The sequence below is a fragment of the Thunnus albacares genome, chromosome 1, assembly GCF_914725855.1.
Source record: "Thunnus albacares chromosome 1, fThuAlb1.1, whole genome shotgun sequence".
In the NCBI taxonomy this organism is placed as follows: domain Eukaryota; kingdom Metazoa; phylum Chordata; class Actinopteri; order Scombriformes; family Scombridae; genus Thunnus; species Thunnus albacares.
Window position 1 is genome coordinate 7,641,677 of NC_058106.1, and position 23,246 is coordinate 7,664,922.

Sequence of the window (23,246 nt, forward strand, 5' to 3'; positions counted from 1 at the left end):
TAATGTGATTTGTAGTAAACGGCAGCCAGTTTAGTGTTAAAAACCTAGTGATTATTTATGCTTAACTCCACATTTTACAACATGGAGACAATGATGCATAATACAGAATCATTAAAAAACCACTTATGTTAATATACAACCCAAACGCACAAAACACAATGCTTTTTATCAATATTAAAAGGAAACTGTTACATGAAACATATCTGCAAATGCAAAAGGTTCATACTGAACATGTGCGGAAAATGTTCACTGACAAGGTATTTCATTTGATTCCCTATGAGTATGAATAAAAACTCACTGGTGACTTAAGTAGGTACACCTATACAATCTAATGTAATCCAATACAACAGCTGTGCCATTTACTTTTACAAATCTTATATATTTTCAGTTTTTCTTGACACATTGAAAGGTGTTTCTATTATTTTGTCCACCCCATTTACATACATGAGGGGAGGCAAAATATTAGGAACACATTTCAATACAATGCACTTCAACTTCAATAATAAACATGAAGTAGAATTATCACCTTTCTGACAATGTCAACAACAACTCAATATGTATAAAAGTAGAATTGGCAGGGCTTTTGTGTTGGATTACATGAGAGTGTACAGGGATACCTAATAAAGTGGCCAGTGAGTGTACCTTCTCTTACTTGTGTTTGTCCAAATCCACTATTTTGTTACAGTCAACCATAAAAAAATCAGTTTTTGGTTTCTCTAGTTTTATTGATTGTTATGTCGCCACTGTAGCCAAACTTTGAGCCAAAAGCTTCTGTAATGACCTGCTGATGTAGCCAGCCCATGTTGGACAGTACATATGTGTAAGTGTGTTCTCCATGTGCATGTGCAGGCCTTAGAGTGTGCAGGTAGTGCATTATGGGTTATCCCGCTGCTGTCCAGCACTGAACAGTACTGCATTGTAGCTTTTGACTCCTCCGCCGGCAAACTCTTACTGTCGGGCTCCTCGATGCCCGACACACACGAGCCGCATCCTGAGTGACAGGCCGCTCCCTGCAGAGCCGGGGAGGGTAATTGTCATTCAGGATCATCTGGATAATAGGGAGGGTGGCAAATTCCGTGAGATGCCGCTCCCCGCCTTTTATCCCGCGCCACAAAGTTCCCCAAGACCCGTACCACATTTGCACAGAGAGAGATCGACACACAGTGAGAGAGAGAGACTACTTTGCATGCAGTGAGTTGGCAGTAGCATCCCTGAGGGAGACATTGTCGGTGAGGGGGAAACAGCTTTCTATGCATGAGGAGAAATCTCCTTCAGGTTTGTGTTGCAGCTACCGACCCCCCTTCATCCTCATCACCCTCCCTTCCCAGCTCCCACCACCACCTCCCTCCGAAACCCCCACACCCATGTCTGTAGGGATTTATGACCTGTCACCTCGGCAGCTCGTGGGGATGGGAGGGAGGAGAGGAGGAAGGAGGGTAAGGTAATGGCGGTGACGGTATAAGAAGGGCGGGGGGCTCTTCACGTCACTCTGGCGAGCACGATGTATCAATCTGTCGGGGGATTTTGTCCGTTCAACCGTACCGCAGCGAGAGGAATTAACAACAAAGAGAGAGAGTCGGGGAGAGGGGGGGGAAGGTTATTGTGATAGTTACCACACCTAAGCTGTCTCCCAAAACTCATCTTTTTTTTTTTTCACACAAGGAACTGACAGAAACACTCAGCCCCCATCAACATATCATTTGCTTTGCTGTCAAGTGGTATGTGGTATTTAAAGAAAGGCAAAAAAAAAGATAACACAAGTGGCAATCAAACAAAATACCTCGAGACAAGATTGTTTAAGAGCAGAGCGCAAAATGACGTCTGCATACAGCGCGCCGTATTCTATATTTCTCTGTGATCATTTGATAGAGGGCATTAACCTGTAGATTTCTGCCAGCTCCCATAAATTACTCAGCTGTACCTGTGCCCCTGAGGTAGATCATTAGTGTGCTTGATAGGTATAATAACGTAGCCCAGTGCATTGCCATTCCAGGGCCATATAGTCATGACTAAAGAGCTCTCTATGCAAAGAGAATTGAATTATGCCCTCTGTCATACAGTTACCGTGAATTTAATTGAGTTGAGAATCAATCATTTGTCAAAAGCTGCTGATGCATTATTGTCAACTCTTGCCAGGATGAAATTACACAGAGTTGTTGAACATAGGAGACACAACAGATTCATCTGAAGATTGAAAACCTGCCTTTCAAGAAATATCATTAAATCTCACCAAATATATATCAGGATTTAATCCTTATACATTCCTTAGGATTTACTCCAGGGAGCCTCTTTTATGCATATTCTGCAGCCCAGCTGTGCAGAAGAGTGTAATAACATAGTGCTGATTCTAGCTGGTGCAGGTAACACTTTAGCTATATGATTATTTTTGATCAGAACAATAAAAAAAAAATACAACAATATATTCAACACTGAATTAAATAATAAAGTACTGGGGCAAGACTTTATTTCAGCACCACATTTAATATGTATAAACACTGGTTTATAATACATCTTAATGTAGTTATAACAAAATATAATGACATTTTTAAGTGTGAAGTAATGTATTTATGAACAAAATTGTAATTATGTTATGAAGCATCCAACTGGTGTATAAACATGTCAAATGTTAAAAAGGATTTGGATTTAAAAGCACAGTATAACTGTAATAATAATTAACTATATATGAACAAATCCTAACTTTATGTTATAGAACATTTATTAACTGTTTATATACATGTACAAAAAAAGGTCCATTCTAGACCTTGGAAATACAGAGTTCTTAGACAAAAAAACATTAAAAAATAAATAGATGAATAAATTCTCAAGGTCCACTTACTAGATTTTATTTCTGAACTTTCAGCCACATCTTGTGGTCTTCATCAGTGGATGCAGTTAGCTTATTTGACGTGAAGATGTTTAGGGACAGGAGGAGGAAATCTGCTATTTCAGGACTTTATCCAACTTTATCCCTGTTTTATTTGTCCTATCATATAGTAACTTATTTTCTGTTGTAGCTACTCAACATTGGCTTAATGATTTCTTTTTTTTCATATGATATCAGCATAATATTATAGGGACAGTCAGTGTGTGCGTCCTTTCCAAGCTCTCCAGACAACGATGAAGAGATTTGTCTGCCACATCTCTGTCACAGGTGCTATTGCAGCCATCAAAGCTGAACTGTGTATATTCACATTAACATAAGGTCTAGTGAGAGGTTTTGACAGGGAAAAAACCTGTGAGTCACTCATTTGTAAGAGTAATTCTATTATATTTCCCAAAATTTAGGAAGTCTTTAATTGAGTGCAACAGTAATTATTTGAAGTTTTTTTTGCATCTCAGCATTAGCAAATAACAAGAAAACCAAAGTGTCTCAACTATTTCTTCAACCGGTAAATGTAAGATAGTGTAAATGCTGTAAGAAAAGATAAGATCGATAACAGATGAGGAGGTAGAAAGAGATATTTTTAAGGCAATAGAAGAGGAAGACATACTGTATGAGGGGAGATATGATACAGTCAGGGTGGAAGAGAACGTGAAGAATTTCTCGAAGAGATGGATTTTCAGCTCTATTCCAGGAGAGCAGGCGTTACCTCTGCTGTCCTGACTGGAGTGGGAAGGTCATGCCAGTGTTAAGAGAGCCAGGAGGGAGAGGAGTTGAAAGTAGAGCAATGACCAAGTAGCCGCAGGGAAGGGGGAGCTAAGCATGCAGTTGTAGCTGCAGAGAGTGCAGAGCTGTTGTGGAGGGCTGTGGCCTGGAGGTAGAGAGGGGAGTGGCTCCTTCAGCAGCCCTGTGCACCGGCAGCAGGGCTTCACGTTCGACACAAGCAGAGAAAGAAAGAGAGAGAGAGAGAGAGAGAGAGAGAGAGAGAGAGCAGAAGGAGGCTGACACAAGACAATTTTGTGAGGTTGAAGAAAACGTGGGCTGAACTATTTCGAACAAGCTAAAGGGGTGAGAGGACCTCAGCCAAAACCAATTTCTCATTCAGAGCAGCTTACAATGGGTTTTCTTACAGCTCAGGCTCATGCAATTTTGTGAAACACAGCTTTATAAGACTGGGTTGCTTTATAGCTGTGGAACTCTAAAACGCCATGCTTTGGACAAGAATGAAAGATTATGTTCCTACACTATGAATCATATCATGAGCCAGTTATGTTACGCTTAAGATTAGACAACTAAAGCAACTTGTCAAACAAACAAACAAACAAACAGAAAACAATGGCATCTGCTGTTTGTTCAAATTACCTTTTTCCAGCATGAAAAACAGTATACAGTTTGCTAATAGGACACCCTGTATATACATATACATACACACACACACACACACACACACGCACACACACACACACATATGTATGTATATATAGTACCAGTCAAAAGAAAGCTTGGACACACTTTCCCATTCCGGTTGTCCAAGCTTTTGAGTGGTACTGTATAAATCTGTCTTTTTTTCTGTTTTTTGCTTCTTGGTTAGGACATGCTGGATAGTGAGTAACCTCTTCAAGTCTCTAAAAACTACTCAAATAATACAACCTGAGAAAGAAATATCACTTTTTTGTGGAACTGCTTACATTATTATGCAACCTTTGACCAGGGATGTGAGTGCTTTGCTTTAAAGGGTAACAAACCAAAAATAACGTGAACCACTGGCTTAATAGAAAGTAAGAAACCTTTAACCCTTTATTAATTACTTTGTTAACATTTGTAATTGCAGATGACTTATGAAATTTTGCTCATGGCTTAATACAATGGTTCCCAATCTGTGGGTGGAGTCCCCACAAGGGGTTGCAAGATAAATGAGAAACTAGGTAGGAAATAAGACAACAAAATTCGGTCGTACTAATTATATTTTTCCTTTACTTGTGCTATCTCTTCAGGTCTTTAAAAAGTAATTAAAGTTTTGATGTGGATGTTAATTAATTATTGTTACATGTTTTATGGAACCATGTTGGACATAATTCTCACTTTAACATGTTATTCCTTGGATTGGTGTGTTTTATGTAGATCCATAAATAAGTCAGACCAAATAAAACAATCTGACATGGGTTCATCACTATTTGGTTGAACTGCTCACAGCTCATTGACAACCTGTAACGAGAGGTAATGAGTAGACACAAGCCAGAAATGGTGGGAGCCACTGGCTTAATACAAAGTAAGAAGCTGTGATCCTTTATTAATGACTTTATGATTATTTTAAATTGGTGACTTACTAACTTTCACTGACGGCTTAATACAATGATTTCTAACCTTGGGGTTAGGACTCTCCAAGGTGGAGCAAGACGAATGAACGGGGTCATGAGATAGAAGAAGTTTTTTACTCAAATGATGTTTATTTGTTCAGACTTTTCATATGATTTTTGATGTTGGCTAACTTTACCATCAGGCCTGTAAAAGCTATTCAAATGAAACAATCTGAGAGCGGAACATCACTATTTTGTTGAACCGCTCTCATCTCATATGCAACCTATGATGATATACACATATTGTATTCTGCTTTAAATGAGCACAAGCCAAACATGGAGACTGCTGTCATAAAAGGAAGTGGGAAATGTGTGACCCTTGATTAGTTACTTACTAACAAATATAACTGCTGACTGAAAGTGAGAAACCACAGGATATTACAACCTGTTCTTATTCCCAAGGCATTAAATAGAGCCGCTTTGTCACGCCCCTCAATGTCTGATACTGACACATAAGGCATCCTTTGTGGTGCAGACACACAGACTCTGGTTAGGATACATCTGGACGCATCGGACCACTAAACACGCAGGCTGGTGATGACGTGATGGGTGACGTACTGCGAAAGGGGCAGTGCTTGGTTTTGCCTTGTCCATTTTCCACATGGCGGGCAGGTCACAAACTTTCTCATATTACAGCTAAACAGTACACTAAAATATGTTTCTGAGAACTTTTGAGGCAAGAAACAGGCAATGCAGTAACAGAATCTTGATTCATATTTGATCAGCACTGCCTAGTTTGACAGTTTGATCTGTGATTCGTGAGCTGGGTGCATTGCGCTGGACGGACTCATTTGCATAAAGTTGAGGTTGAGGCATAATTATGCAAATTCGGATATGGCGATTGGTCCATCAACTCGCCGTGCCATACCCATCATGCACCATGCAGCCGGCTCTCCTGCTCTCCATAGAAAATGATAAGGATCCGACAACTTGACATCCATCAACAGATCCAGTGTGTCTGCACCTTAAGGGGTACCCAGTATGTTAAAATGCTGAGGGGCATAACAAAGCGGCACTATTTGACGCTCTGGGAATGTGAGCAGGCTGGTTATTAAGGGTACCTCTCTCTTTAACTTTAACCAATACAATAAGTTTTACATATTTTGACCAACCCTTTGGCTAAATCTGGGACATTTACATCACAGTGATGCACCATAATATATACTCTATCCCTGATAACTAAAAGAAAGAAAATCTAAAGAGTCATTTTTTTAAAAATTCACATGGGCTGTTTTGAATGGCACTGACAAATTACCAGTTTAGGTAATCTGGAATCTTGGATGTGTTGTAATACACAACGTGATTGTAGTCACTAACTTTCTAAAAGAACTAAAGGAATGGAATATGAATATGTAGACTATAGGTGCAGTATAACAAATGAGATAAATGTTAGTAGTCATGATGATATAATATTAATTTAATACCTGCTCTGTTCATCGGTCTTGTCTCTTTGTCACCCCCGCTCCCTCTCCCCCAGCTCTCATGCTGATACAGAAGCTATATCTGTAACCAGAGATACCCATAACTAAGAGCAAACTATTGATAGTTGACTTTGCTAGACTGGCTTAATGTCTCTCACTGCCTGACCTCTTCCACCCTGCAAAGCAATCTCCGTGTTTGTCTGAGGAGAGGCCATGAATATCTCCCACCTGCTTTAAGTCGAGCGCCATCGACACAGGGCTGAGCGAGGAGACATCTTATGCTCCAATGGCCAGTGTGGACAGAATGATGGAAGCCACTAAGAGAAGCGATCCTCTTTTCTCTGGCCTCAGTGTCTGGCTGGCAGCCGGTCATTCATCTGTGACTTTGTAATATACAATTGGATTCCCCTTGCCTGCCATAACATCCTTTTGCAGATTAGACTCTGGATGACCCGCCAAGGAGGCAGGTTCGAACATATTGACTCCTATGCATATGCAACAGCCCCCTCTCAGCGGGCTTGCCAGAGCAGAGAAAGAGTGCAGTCGGGGTGGTGCTGGTGGTGCTGGTGGTGTGGGGTGTTGCTGCAGGGACCATTGACGCAGAAGGACATGCAGCATGCTCTTCTTTTCAACAGTGACTCACTTGAGAAAACCTCATCCATTCCCTTCAGAGATAATGCATGCATCTTTGTAGACTGGGCCTGTGAGCACACAGATACAAGAGGTCCAGCAGTGCAGCAGAGATGGATTTTTCCCGCTTTATGAAACAATGCTCTACATACATGACAGTAAAAGGAGCGATCCTTCAAGTCACAGAGTCTTTGTAGCCAAAAGGCCTCCCACTGACTGATATGACTGCCCATGTTTCATGTATGAAAATACTCCAGCCACTGATGGCTGATGGCTCTCCTCGCATATTCCCACACTGAACTGCTGTGCAGTGTCAGTAGCGTTTTTCAGTAGATCCATCAAATCACATCTGAATATTCTGATTTACTTCAATGTGGTTATTGTTGTACAAAGGCACACAATATCTTATTATCAGCTCCTGTGCTTTCTCCAGTGTCTCACCTCCCTCATTTTAACACAAGCACCCCACTCTGTCAACATTAAGGAGAGCTTCATAAAGGTAGTGATGTTTAACACAAAGTTTTTATGTTTGTTTTAATTTCTTAATTATAGTTCGGAAGCAGTTTATTTTAAAAAAAGAAAAAAAAAAAAAGAAGAGAAAAAGAGCTAATTTCAGAGGCTGGATGTCCCCGCCTTCTTTTACTGTGCCTCTGACTTATTGTTGAAACTGCCTTCGACTCTGTTTAGCTATTTTTATTCTTTCTTTTTCTTATTCTTTCATCCAATTTCCTCTCAGACACAAAGCGCATCTTTGTAAAAGAATAGGAAGAAGAATGACAAGTCCTGGATTGCTTGAAAAGTGTGTCAGCGTGTGTCATTTGGAAACATCATCTGAATATTGAGCAGGCGGACTGCTTTTGATGAGCAACCCCTCCCCCCCAAAAAAGCTGTCACATCCTACATTTTATTATAGTCAATCAGGAGTGGTTTTACTAGGGATGCACTGATCTGACTTTTTCAGTCCAATACCAATACTGCTACCTGGGCTTTGGGTTTACTGAGAACTGACAACAAAGCAAACAAAATGTAAATACATAGATATAAATTTACTGAATTATTTTCATTAAAATTGTCCCCAATACCCAATCCAGCTATTTGAGTCAATATCGGACCGATATCTGTGTTCCAATGACTCTGCCATCCAAAGAATTTATCTCATCATTAGATGGTTCAACATCTGAACTGTATATCACTGTGAAAAAGACCTAAAAGTTGAAGACTGAGAGCCAAAAAAGCTTGATCAGGGTGACTGTGTGAGGCAAAGAGAGGTCCAGTGTTGACACAGAGCCCTTGTGGGACTGACCTCAGTGGAAGAAGTGACACAGAGCTGGAGCAGAAAAAGAATGGTCCAGGTGTGACCTCTGACATCCAGGGAAGTTATAACTAGAACACTGAGCTCAGCCGTGACACTTTATCTTAATTTAAACCCATGTTGTCTTAGCTTCTATGGCCCGGACACTGAATCTCTGTATGAAGGTGGAAGAGCTTTTTTCAGAACTTAACTTTGCTGCTTTATAGAAACAATAGAAACAAGGTTACTGGACTCAGGAGCAGGATTTTAAGTGATCTTGAAACAGAAAGCTGAGCTAAAATCTGGGAGCACAGTCTTTTATTATGGATGAAATGCTTGATATTGATTGACAGAATTAAATATTTATCACTGCTGTTGTCATGGGAAGACTTGGTAGCTCTAGTTTTTTTCTCTTTGCTTTTCTTTTTACATAAATAGAGTTATTACATATTTGTGTTTTGGTTGAAAAACAAATCTCTAACTTCATTGTCTGTGGTGCATTATGGTGCCTGGACTGAATGTACAGGGTGGACACAAAAACACAGCTCTTTTTTAACATTGACTAAAATTGAATGGTTCACACTAAATATTTTCAAGTTGAAACATAATTCATTCATCAAACTAAATTAGCGCAAACTATTTTTTCATTTTTTTGTGTGTTTTTTTCAAGCTTTGGCCTGCACATCAAGAACAGTTTGAAGTTCCGTGTTCTGACTGAAGGCATTTTCACATTACTATACCACGACAGCCTACAACAGTCCACTACAAGACCTCACAGTGAGAATCACCAATCATGCACACAACCTCATTTGCAGTCTAATGACATTTACTCTTACTAATTAATTGTATAACAACAATGGAATGGTGGGAGCAGTTGAAACATAGTAGAACACAATGTAAAACTCAATAACAGCACTGAGAAAGCAGGGACATATACCGTAGCATTAGACTGGCATTCATGATTATTACCCCAGTGCATGCTGGGAGGCTTACCTGCACCTAAACTAGTCATTTTAAGAAATTTTCATTTTTGTCCTCAGCCACCAGCTTAATCTAATTCAAATTAGAAATAACACTTTTATCAAAACAATTTAAGTCTTAGACTACAATAATATACAAGATAAATCATTTTAGACAGTTGGAAATACAAAATGTACAGTGAATGAATAGCAGCATTTTTACACTTTTTTCAGTGTACAATCTAATCTGATCCCATCACACATACACGGCAGTGGGGCTGCAGTTAATTACAGAGTTGTTTGTATGATCCCCTGTGTGTCTTCAAGCAAGACACTGAACCCCTGGCCTGCACCTTGAATGGCAGCTCTGCCGTGTTTGTGCGGGAAAGGGTGAACGAGGCATTGTGAAGCTCAGGTGCACACAGTGTATGCTATTTAACTACCGTCTACTTACATAATAAAATGAACATGTTCCAGTATTATGCAACCCAGTATGACACCACTAAGACAGTACACAGGTAGCATTGAGTGCTGAGTTTATTATAGCTCACATACTGTACAACTCCCTTTTAAACTCATTTGTAGCAATAACAGTGATCCAACAGGGCTGATATTATCTACAGGACCTCACACTCATAAAGAACTCCAACCCCATGTCTGCGCTTCATTATTTTGCTAAATTTCACTCTTCTCAAAGACTCACTATCCATGAGTTGGTCTCCATGCTCTATGGTTCATGTCAGGAGAGAGTTGGAAATAACATAATACAGAAATAAAATCCAAATAAAGGTCCTTGCATATAAAACTGATTATACCGTCACATTCCTTCACTCGCTACAGGCCTTGCATGTGCTCCAGCAGTGCTATGACCCTGAACAGGGTTAAGCAGCTATATAAAATGGATGAATGGAATGAGTTACTAAGAATGTGATTCATGCAAGAGAAACATTTTCAAATGACTGATATCTTTGCTGAAAAACAAAGTATGTCATTTTTTAACTTTAAAAACTAGAGGCAGATTTGCACCACATCACTGTCACTGATGACCTCCACAATTATGATTAATTACTGTATTACTAAACAGCTAAAACTAGTCAAAAATGGGATGACATCAAGATGACATTATGGTGAGAAAAAAAGATAACAGCAGTATTGCTTTCTTTAATTGTGTCCTTCCTGCAGGGACTTGTTTTGCTCTGCTTCTCTTAGTTTTTAATTTTATTTTTTTATTTCTTTTTTACAGAATGGAAAATTGTTAACAATAAATGTAAATGTAATAAACTCTTAATGCTTTTGTGACAATAGCATGCAGCTATTTAGTGCTTTGATTTTTACGAAAGCAGTGAATTAATTCCTCCCTCTGTGATCCTTCACAGTGTCAGAGGATTTCTCTGGTGTTTTTCATCAGACAAATGCTTAAGCTATATCCTTGGAGAAATAACTTCATTCACTTCAATTTCCTTTAATTAGTCACAAACATACAGTAATTCTGCTGTTTTCTAACATCTTGGACGAGTGGGGGAAAAAAATCCTTTCATGTTTGCAAATGATAGAAACTGCCAAAGATTAAGTGAAAATTCTATGCAGTTTTAGAGCCAAACTCAGCAGAGTAAAGGCCTCATATTTGGTTGTGTCGTTGTTCTGTATCACAGTTGCTGCATGTAAACTATCAAGAGATTTATGTGCATACAAGATACAAGTTGATGACATATTTATCAGTGGATGCTTCCAGGTATAGCCTACTTTTGATCTAAATAAATATGCGAAAACCCACTTGCAATGCAAAGACCAGAACATTTAACTCTGTTGTTCCCTGCCAACATTCAAACAGAGTGAAATCCCAGGCTGATTAAAATCAAATGAAAACAGGGAAGACATTGCCCAAAGCTTACTAGATGTTAAATCACAATATTCTCTCTGATTCTTACCGCGAGTCTACTCAGCTGGAAAATAAAAATAAAATGTTGAACTGTACCTCATAACGCATTCAAATGAGATGCAATCAAAGCCCTACAGTGAGTTAGAGATGTTTGCTTGTAGCTGCTGCTTTAGCTTTTCTTTAAATTTGATATATGCACTTCTGCCTAACAAACAAATGCCAATGCAGTGTTGTGATCACAATATTTATTGTACTACATTGCTTATTAACTGTCAGAAATTGCTAAAAAAAAAAAAAAAAAAAAAAAAAAAAAAAAAAAACATTTAAAAATCCAATAAATGACAATGAGCCTAACTGGATGTCAGCAAACAACTATTTGCTATGTAAAGATATAGTGGAGTAATGGCGACCTGAGCAGAGAATGAAATCACACTCCCTCTGTGTTGTTATCTGAGCTTCTCTGTTCTTTGTTTTGGTAGCCGCACCAGCTGAGCACGCATGTTAGTGCATGTAAGTCCCTCCATGTCCGCCATGTCCATTTCTAAGATGGTAGCCACATCACAAACTTTCTCAAAACAAAGCTAAAAAGTACACTAAAATATTCTTCTGTAAATATTTGAGGCAAGAAATAGGCAATGCACTAACAGAGTCTTGAACCATATTTAATCAGCCCTACCTAGTCTGATAGTTTGATCTGAGTTTCATGAGTTCTCGGCTTTCTTTCTTTTTTTTTCAACTTAATTGAGTAAACAACACACGTTTGCTTTGGTCTGACATGTTGGTGCTATAGTGCGGCATCTACTGGCTGAATGTTGTGTATTGCAACTTTAAATCTATGGAATTATATTTTTGGATATAAATTTTATTTTTTAAGAAATTACCAGGCAAAGAATAATCAAATTTTAGCAAATAAAATTCTAATTTTTTTCCTCATTAAATTTACTTGCATGTCTTCTATTATCTGCATTAGCTCACACTGATAACCTCTTTTAGTCAAGTTTACTCATTTGAGATTCCAGTGTGTCACAATTCCAACCAATTGGGAAAAAATAAGGTTGGTAATTTCTGGTTGGACATTTTTATCTCCAATCGGATTGCTAGTAGAATTTTCAGTTACTAGGTGAGAAGGTAAGAAGGCACACAACAGCCACACATAAGTACTCTATACTTTACTCTTTTGCCAGATAAACAGAGGCCAACTAAGTTGGCTAACTTGTTGACTTGTTGATAGCTGAATTGCATCATTAATGTACATAGTTCCTTTTCAAACAACAAAGTCTCACGTCAAAATGTGTAATAGCTACGTTGGTCTACAGCGCAAAACACAATAGTTTCACAATAAAGGCTCTAAAATTGTAAAATTGTATTGCCTACGTCTTTTTGGCCTATTCTATTCTATTGGCCTGCATCCACGTCATGTGGTCTGCTCAAACAAACAAAATGGCTGCCATTCCCTTTATTCACAGTGGAAAATGTAATATTTTAAGATACTTTCAGTATTAAAATGCGTTTTGATAACATTTCTAGCAAGAAATGTGCATTTTATTTTCATTATCTTTGTTCAGTGAATGTTTGTTACTTATTATGGAGATTTTTTCAGGCTTTCTGTCATTGCTATAGTGATCGCTATGGACACTGCCATTGCTGAAACCATGTAGTTGCATGTTCTGTAGTTATCTTAGCTGTTATGTTATTTGTGTTATTTTGTGTAACTGTTTGATAATGTTCCTTCAATAAAAAATGTAGATTTCAGAACGCCCGAGGGATGAATTGAACTTTAATATCCAGCATTTGAAGCTTTGTGATTGGCTTAGCGGAGGACCCACCAGGAAGTATTTTCTTCCCTGTCACCGTGTTAGGGTTTTTAATGATATCTTTAACATTTCTCAATACAAAAACACAAAAGTGTCCTTGATAACTCAACACTAGGATAGGATAAGATAGGTTAATGTTAAGGCTGTTTGTTTTAATTATTTTTCCTTTATTCTGAGAAATAATGTTTTTTTGTCAGTTTTTGATAGTAGAAAGCTATGGAGGAGCATTGAATTGTGGGTAACTTGGCATGTTTGATTATTGTTTTGGGATGTCTGCCATCAGTGGGCTTCATTTCATTTCAAATTGCTGCTGGTTCTCTGCAATCCAAATTTACGCCACTTTCTCTGTTAAGAAAAGGCATTTTATAGCCTGTGATTGTAAAATGTGACTTTGCTCATTTAATTTCATCTTTTCAAGAATATGTGGCAGAGGATATTTAATATGAAATCATCTTTCTTAAAACACAGAGTCTTCCTCAATTAATATTGAGCCATGTCATCCAATAAAGCACTCGACGATTTGTGTGATTGTGTGTGTGTGTGTGTGTGTGTGTGTGTTGAGTGTGTGTGCATGTGCATCAATGCCACATTGAAGACGAGTTTATCAAACTGGACTTTACATTTTATATCCCCCATTTAATCCCTGCACTTGTCACTTTCATATATTTAATCAAACTGGACTTTAGATTGTGCATTGCTTTCAACCTCCACTGTTACATAACTTTATTATTCATGCATATGTCACATTTAATTGTTGCTCTTGTCACCTTCATATATTTCATACACTTCATTTCTTTGTCCATAGCACAGTCCATATTTCTTCGTACAGTCAATATTTCATTTCAAGTTTTATGTCCCATTTCAAAACTATTAATGTTCCATTCTGTAAATAGATTTTAAAATTTCAGTTTAATTTTAATATTACTTTGTTTATTTCATACCATTATTATTAATACCTTACTTTTTTCTACTTTTATTCTTCTGTGTTATGTTTTTGGGGGGAGTTAATGCCAAGACACATTCTTTGTATGCTTGCATTGGCTAATAAAACAGATTCTGATTGAATATGCTACTGTATGTCATGTGACATAAAATCCAAAAACCAAGAATCATAAAGACACAAAAAATCTCCAGGGTTGTGTAAATAGTGGCCTATGCATGCGTCAGTATTTGACGACCTGGGAATGAGAACAAGTTGGTCTTTTTAGCCCTAATCCTAACCTTAACCCTAATCCCAACCCAAGCGCTTCAGGTCCTCCTCCAAGCCTGTAGTAATGCCCTAGCTTGTCAGCAGTATTATAATGTCTGCAGGTGACTCATTGTGGTCACTATTTCTTCTAAAAAAGAAATAAACAAACAAACGAAACCCTTAATTTTATATTCAACATGCTCTTTTAAAATCTAGGCCTGGGATGGCTTTCACCTTCAAGGTCTCAACATGGAGAGTAACATATATCAGTATGAAGATTCTACATGGCTTCTGCTTTGAAATACTGACCTTTGAATCTTGACCTTGGTGCATGTTTGAAGGCTTATAATTCAGCAACAAAAGGGGCTACAAACATGGGACCAACTGTTATAGAGAGCTCTTGACCTCAGCTATCGTGTGAGTATAGTCAACAACTGAGGGTGCTGTCAAATATGGGTAAAATATGGTTAAAATTACTTTTCACCATTTACAATTAGATATTTAAAACCTGATTACACAAATGTGTAATCCCCCTAAACCAATTCTAGGAAAAACACTATTTTTTTTTTTTTTTTTTTAAAACTACAGTTCCCTAGAGCCATGCCATGCAGCTTAATACAAATCAGTACCACAGTTGTAGTTCTTCCGGTTTGCAGAGTAGGGTTGTAAATAGGATTATAAGATGAAGTAGTAATTAAACTGCATCTAGATGACCTATGTTAAGAAAAAGTAAAGATGTTGGTTTATTACAGATATTTTAGCTAGTATTCTAGAGCCACATCACGCATGTATTAAACTGCCTCCTGAATCCTCCTGCAATTAGAACTGGTCTCAGAGTTCAAACATACTCTGAAAAGTCTATGTTAACTGTGGGGGAAACTGATGTGGTGGCAGGAACAGCACTGTATCTAGCAATTAATCTATCTATGTATCTAGTAACATTAAACTATTGTATTGTTGAGTTATCACTTTCATGTTTTTGTGTTGAGAAATGTTAAAGATATCATTAATTGAAAACTTGACACACTGACAGTGAGGAAAATACTTCCAGGTAAGTCCTCCGATCAGCCAATCACAAAGCTTCAGATTCTGGATTTTAAATTCAATTCATCCCTGGGGCAACACTCTAAAATCTACATTTTTTATTGAAAGAACATCATCAAACAGTTACATAAAATAACACAAATAACATAACAGCTCAGATAACTACAGAACACAAAGACAATGTTCCAAACAGCATGCAACTATGTGGTTTCAGTCATAGCAGCTTCCATAGCAACCACTATAGCCACAATAGAAAGCCTGAAAAAATCTTCGTAATAAATTTATAAAAAACTAAACATCATATACATTCACTGAACGAAGATTATGAAAATGAAATGCACATTTCTTGCTAGAAATATTATCAAAACACATTTTAATGCTGGAACTATCTTATAATATCGCTTTTTCCACTGAGAATAAAAGGAATGGCAGCCATTTTGGGTTTTTTTTCGCAGACAGAAACTTGACAGTCACATGATGTGGACGCATGCCAATAGAAAAGAATAGGCCAAAAAAAATAGGCATCTCACAATTTTAGAGCCGTTATTGTGAAACTAATATGTTTTGCACTGTGGACCAACATAGCTATTATACATTTTGATGTGAGACCAGGTTGTTTAACATGAGCTTTAACTGTGCCTGTAAATTTAAACAAATACAAATCTAAGATCTAATTTTGTTGGACAGAGTGTGCTACATCTTAATTCAAAAGCATGCTATGGTTGCTAAGGTGGTTAATAGTGATTAGTAAGTTAGCTAGCTATTAAATTCAGGTCTTTTTCTGTGCCAACAGCATGAATTCCCAGTAAATGTTAAATTAACTGTGTAAAGGTATGATGAACAAAACATTGACTTTTTTGAAGCTTGCAGTTTTGTCCATGTGATGCTTTGTGTGCCTCTGACAAGTACAAACACACTCCGTAAAAAGAGAAAAAAAGAACATGATACACCCCTGATGCCGTACTTAAAATGAAATACACTCCCTTGTTCATGGGTGCATAAAATTTTATTGTCCAACTGATCTTCGAGACACAGTGAGAGCTCTGCTTGACTTGCTGCATCTTGTCCGGGCCAGTGGGTAGTGACTGATATCCACCCACCCCCTCCCATCTGACTTGACCACAGCCAAGCCGCTGCCTGGGCCCCTCACGCTGCAAACAGCCCACTGTCAGCCCAGGCCAAATGGGTCTAATTCTAGGTGACACATTTAGCGCATGATTTAGCTCGCAGACCTACAGCTGTGTCCCCGACACTCAAGACAAGACCGTTGGGGCGTCTCATGAGCATAATTAACCCCTTCATTATGGAAATAAGCAAAAACATTATGAATAATTGTGGTGTGCTGGATTGGCGAGCTGGATAAAAGCAGATGTGGCAGCGTGCTTGGCTGACTTTGGGCTGTCCATTTCAGCAGAGCCAGAAATGACATCATTCAGTGGTCAGGGACCTTGAAACAGTCAGCAAAATGAGATGTAATGGTTCAAGGGGAAGGAAACACATTCACACACTTAGGAAACTGCTCACACCAACATTCCTCTATTTGGCTCGTCTCATCAGTCTCTATTCACCATTGAGTTGTAAGTTTGAAAAAGAAATAAAATGATACTTACAATCCGGGGCGGGAGCTTTCACCCCTTTAGCACAAAAGGTTTATATTATTATATTTAAGATATATTCTGAAAGCCACACACCCTAAAGAAATAGAAACCTAGTTAACATATAGATTCATTTGAAAAGAGACATTATATACACCTTCATGTTCACTTGAAAAGCTGACTGCTGTTGGCACCTTGGATTTTATGCAGCAGAAAATTCCAGTCTCTAGTGCATCAAAGTGTAATGTTCAAAAGGCACTTACATAGATGTCTGATTTAGATGTAAGCTGTAGTCCAAAGACCACTCATTGGTTAATTCACTCACAGTTTGTGATATGGGTCTTTCTTGCTGAATTGGCATTAAGTTTACTATTTACTATTTTAGAACTATTGTAACTTCTTGCCCTCAAGCAGCTTCTACAACAATCAAGCCTCTTAAGATGATAAATAATCATGCAATTATAATTTTGGAGAGGGGGCCAATAAGATTCACCACTGCCATATTCTTAAAAAACTAAATTTGTAAATAAATACATTTGCTAACATTAAGCTCTCCCATAAATACCACAATAACCAGGCTCCTAAGGTGCTCAGTGACCTGGTGCCTCTCAGGGTTTTCAAGCTGAGAAAGGTTTAATGTGCCTTATTTTAAATCCTCCTTCTGACAGACGTCTTTCTTTATCGTCGACGTCTTTACCCCCCACAGGGATCAGTCATGTAATCGTGAATGATCCGGTGATTGTCATTAGGTTTTAAGGTAATTTAATTGTATCATTGTGTTTTGTACTGTTTGCAATATACTTGTCCCAGTAAAAATGAACATGAAAATTAATTAACAAAATGCTTTGCACATATTACTGTAAACACCAAAGGCACCCTGTGTGTTGCTCTGTAATAACAGTGAATATCATAGGGAGGAAATCAATGGATGATGTATAACATGCTTAGCAAATTCAACCAACAATCAATAGCCACACACACAAAAATCTGACCATGTGCAACATGCCTCTCAGCTTCAATTGTGTTGTTGCCATGAGAGAGAGGGAAGGCCTGCATCTGAGGCCAGGCAGTACTCATCCATAATGTACTGAGTGTGATGCATTTTGAGAGTGTAGTGTGTTTCCTTACTGACCCAACAATGTCGAGTCAGTCTGCAGTGAAATCATTTCTCACATAAAAGTCTTTAAATGAAATACTTCAACAAATATTTTAACTTACAGTTTGGTCACTGTATCTTCCTCTTCTTCTTTCTAAAGGAAAAAAAGTCACTTTTGTTTACCTCTGATCCTGCCTGTACTTCATTCATTATGCAAATGATGAACAAATTTGATATTCATCATACTGAGCACAGTGTCAATGACATTTATGAATGGGAAGACACAGCTGGGAAGTAGCCCTTCAGCATATGTGTGTATATGTGTGCGTGTGTGTGAGCGTGTGCATTGTGTATGACATGAGTGTACTTAATCGGGAGCATGGGTGTGTGTGTGTGTGTGTAGGGGCGGTTTGAATTCAATAAGGCAGATGGGCCTTTTTAGAGTATTATCTTTATTGCCAAAGAAAGGGCCAATCTGTTTCTCCCTTTTGCCAACAATACACATCAATATGTACAGCACATATCCTTTTTACTTCACTGTCTTATTTTATTTTTCCTTTTGCTTCCATTGGTTACAGCCGTTGATGAAAACAGAATGCACCTGAACCCTTTTCACAGCCAGAAAATGAACTGGAGAAACACAACAGGGGTATATTGCAGGTTTCAAGACAGAGGGGAAAGCGTGAACCTTTAGTACGAGGCTTTTACTGCAGGGATTACTCTGTTCGGCTTGACAGCAAGAGCAAGTCACGGAGCAGACAGCCGGGGCCTCGGTGGAGATAGGAGAGAACAGAGATGATCCACCTGTACCGTGGCTCTCCTCTGAGGGCTGGCTAAGTCAGAGCTGTGTGGTTTCTAAATGACACCAGCACCTCGGCTTTAAATACCACTAAGCATATTCCTCCTGTTCAGCCTGGCAGTTGAGCTCATAGGACTCGGTTTTACAATCCTATATTATAATCGGCAATCATTCCTTGAGTGGGGCTAGGGGTAAACGCTTCACTGGGGTCATCAGGTGGGCAGAGAGGATTCACACCTGTAAAACTGAGAGCATGAAATATTACATTGAGAGCAGGGATGACATTTAAGTAGAATTTCTTCTCTGTAGATAGGGATAATGTGGGAATGAAATCAAGTTTAGTACCAGATGTAGATGTCATGTAATAAAGGTTCCTGTAGCATCAATAGATGGATGTGATTTAGACAGAAATAAGTAAATAACACTAGAGAAGTGCAGGAAAATATACCAGTAAAGCAACATTTGCTGACATCTAGACAGACTGCCGTTTTATTTTTCCTGGTGTGGTTCAATCCAGAATAATGTACCCAAGGGGAAACGTACCCAAAACATGTGGATGTATAATTAAATTAAGGATTGGTCTAAATATCTATATCCATTTTCTATACCTGTTAATCCTATGAAGGCCGTAGGGACAAATATATCATAAATCATAAATGTAAGTTTTTTGTTGTCAGTCCTTCACAATCAAAGACAGGGTTTGTCTTTATAGTTTCCCCATTTGGGACTCTCGTTCTGCTATTATACAATCTATTATCTATTGTTCTATTGTAAAAGAGGCAGAGATGTCAATTTTTTCAGTGATTCTAATAGGTCTGGTGTTGTGCTCATTTGACGGTTACTTCCCCAGTTAGAAACAATACAGTCTTGTCAATCAGAGCTTTGTTGAAGAGATTAAGAATGATGATGTCAACTGCACCAGAGCCAGAATCCATACCAAACAAGCATAGATGAGATCAAAAGAGCTACAATGCTGCCCTACAGTAAGTCGATTTATTGAAATAACAACTCTTAATACACATATTTCTTGAATCTGCATGACAGTGTTGACATTTTGGGAAATACTTGTATTTGCTTTTTTGCCAAGAGTTTGATGAGAATATTGATACCACTCTCATACCAAGCTATAGCAGGAAGCAGTTTAGCTTGGCATAAAGACTGGAAATGAGGGGGGAAACAGCTAGCCTGGCTCTGTCCAAAGGTAACAAAATCAGCCTAAACCAGCACTGCACACATCTGCATAAAAACCAAAGTGCAAAAATGAAAAGTTGTCAATTTATGGAGGGTTAGGCCCCAAATAGATGCCGCTTTATAGGAACCTAGGGCGGTTATTTGTAATTGTTTTTAAAGACAGTGAAGCTTTTTGCTCTCTGCTCTTGTGTTACTTAGTGCCTCTCGTTTTTTCCACTCTATGTGACTCATGTTAAAAAAACCTCAGAGCAGAAAAGCTCCAAACGTCATTTCCTTTTTTTCCCATTTCTCCCATTTCCAATTGAGACCTTCTGTGGTGATGACAACAACAAGTGGACACAAAAATCATGGAGGATAAACTCGTGGCGGTCGCTGGATACCCAGAGCAAGCTGCTCTTTTTTAAAATTCTAGGCTTCAACAAACGTGTTTTGCAACCTGTAAAAAGTGCTCTGTCTGATCGGGGTCTTACTGTACATGCCAGATTATTTCTTGGCCCAGTGCAGTGACTTCCTAAAGTCTTGTTGTCACCGTGAGGTTGCCAGCTCAACACTCCTTCCTCCTTTGCTTCCAATGGACAAGAGTCTTAGTTCCTACCGTCCCTAGAGATCTTTGTCACTCTAATGTAGAAATATGTTTTTTAGGGGCATTTGCTAAAACAACTAATGCTATCATTCTTGGGAAGACTAGCTGTTTCCCCTCATTTACGGTCTTTGTGCTAAGCCAAGCTAACTGGTTGCTTGCGGTAGCCTGATATGTAGTTGATAGACATGACAGTGGAATCAGTTTTCTTATAAGTGTCATCAAGAAAGCAAATAAGCACATTTCTATTGCTGTAGTTTAACTGCTACTGCTTCTATCTCGCATGAAAATGATGGGGGGATGGACACATCAATTGCAACTGATATAATAACCACTACCAAACAGAAATTGAAATACGAAATGTATGCAATCACACACAAAAAATGAAGTGAAAACAAAATGAGAATTCAGTCTGATTATCAGGCTGTAATTGAAATGTTCAGAAGCCACAACCACCAATCACTTACAAGAGAAGGCTCAGGTGGAGGGAATGTGTGCACCAAGAAATTAAATTAAGTAAAATACAACATTTTTTACGAAATAACTCCTGCACTGAACATGAGGAGATTTGATTGAGGTTCCTTTAAACACAGGTCACATTTGTCTCGTTGAAATGGAAGTGATTTTACACCCTGTAATCAAAACTGGAGCTAAAAACACAAGATGTGACCATGTCATTTGTTGCATGATGGCACATAGAATTAACATGTGGTGCATATGTGCATGTTTGTAAGTAAACACAAGCATGCATGTGAGTGCATGTGTGATAATGTCAGTGTACATGAGTATGTGGGTGTGTATAATGTTTGTGTGTGTGAGTGCATGGTGTGAACATGTGTATGTGTTAGTATGCGTATGTGCGAGCATGTGTGCATATTTGTGGGTTTGTCTGTGTGTGTTTGTTGCACAGCTGAAATGTTCCCAAGCAGAAAATGAGCAAGTTATGAATATTCATTAACACATTTTACTGCATATCATCATCAGGACTCGCTGCCAGTGACTCAGGCCAAATAAAACCTGTGACTGACCCTGAGACAAGCTGGAGCTAAGGTCAAGTCAAATCACATTTATTTTTAGAGCGCTACGTTGGTCTCAGAGCTGTTTGCAGAACAACAAAGGAAACAGAAGATACAACTGGTGACATTCTGCACAACAAATGTGTGAGTCTGCTCTGCTTTAGGAAGTAGGTTAGTGTTCTCTTGAAGTGCTGATGTTTTGGGTATTAATAAGGTAGGTAGGTATTCAAGCTATATGAGCACGGTTAATCCAACCTATTAGATTTAGAATTGGCACAATTAAATATACAGCTCCACATATGTGTATAAATCAAGTAATATATATATATATATCAAAAACAGTTTGAGCAAAAATTGTATATGACATAGTGGGAAATAATTGTTTGCCAGTCCATGCAGAGGTTTGTGGATTTTGACATTTTATGGAAGAATCAAGGTCATATCTGCAAAATGTTTATCTCACACTTCAATCACAAAGAAAAATGAAGAGGTTATGGCTTCTTGAATACTGCGGTAATAAAACAAAGTTTAAATCAGAGCGTTCCAACAGACTCGCAGCAGCCTCGCATTTATACAATACAGAAGCAAGAAAAAAAAAAAAAAAGGTAAGCCTCGTAAATGCCTCACAGTCACTTAGAGCTGGATATTTCATACAGCTATGAAATGTCAGTTATGTTAGTAGTAGATGATAATGGATGATGACAAAATGGTAGTTGTGCAGGAGCAGCCATTATTACCAAAGCAATAAAATTATGTTTCTTAAACTGCTACTTAACCATTAGTGCTTACAACATGCAACATCATTCAACAATTCTTTCATTGGTCTTTCTGCAAAACCTAAAGAGTTTATTTTCCATATTCTTAGATAGCTCAGCTCTACTACGGCACATGCTATCAGAACTTTGTGAGCATACAAAAAACTGTAGCTCCCATATCAATTTACTAGCAGCACAGGTACTTATGTCAGTGAAACTTAGTTATTCATCAAGACCATCTCCTGATGTCTTTTTTTCCAACTTTTCGGCTTTATTTAGCTTTATTTTTAGCTTTATTATTTATTGACTTACGTTATTGGACTTCTTTTTTTTTTCTGAATTACCGTCCAACATGCTGTTGAGAAAAGCGATGTTCCAAGGCTGGATTTTTATTTATTTATGTTACTACAAATGTCAGTGGGATTTTGAATCAGGTTTTTTTTTACTTCCCAATTTCACTTTGGCTCACTATATTTGCTTACAACTGCATTATTATGTGTTATCAACTGTTATAAACAATTTATTAATTGATTACAGGTGGCTTGTAAATGCTAAATAAGGGCATTGCCTGTGAGGGCAAAATGAACTGATCAAAGAACCACAAATAAGCAAGATCCAGGATGGCATTGGATTTTTAAAATGGATTTTCATAACTGAACAGTCCTTTAGATAGTAGTACGTTTATGCCTGGCCTTGGAATGCAGAGACAGTAGGAAATAATCTCACTACATGGTTGATTTATTAGCTGC

General features: G+C 38.2%; 1 long non-coding RNA gene across 1 annotated transcript in view; it reads right to left on the bottom strand.

Moving 5' to 3' along the window:
• Positions 1 to 6,017: 6,017 nt before the first annotated feature.
• LOC122991856 overlaps positions 6,018 to 23,246 on the bottom strand; it is a 106,096-nt gene continuing 88,867 nt past the window's right edge. The window contains exon 3 of the long non-coding RNA XR_006405932.1: positions 6,018 to 6,128. This is a non-coding gene — a long non-coding RNA (uncharacterized LOC122991856). The remainder of the gene's footprint in view (positions 6,129 to 23,246) is intronic.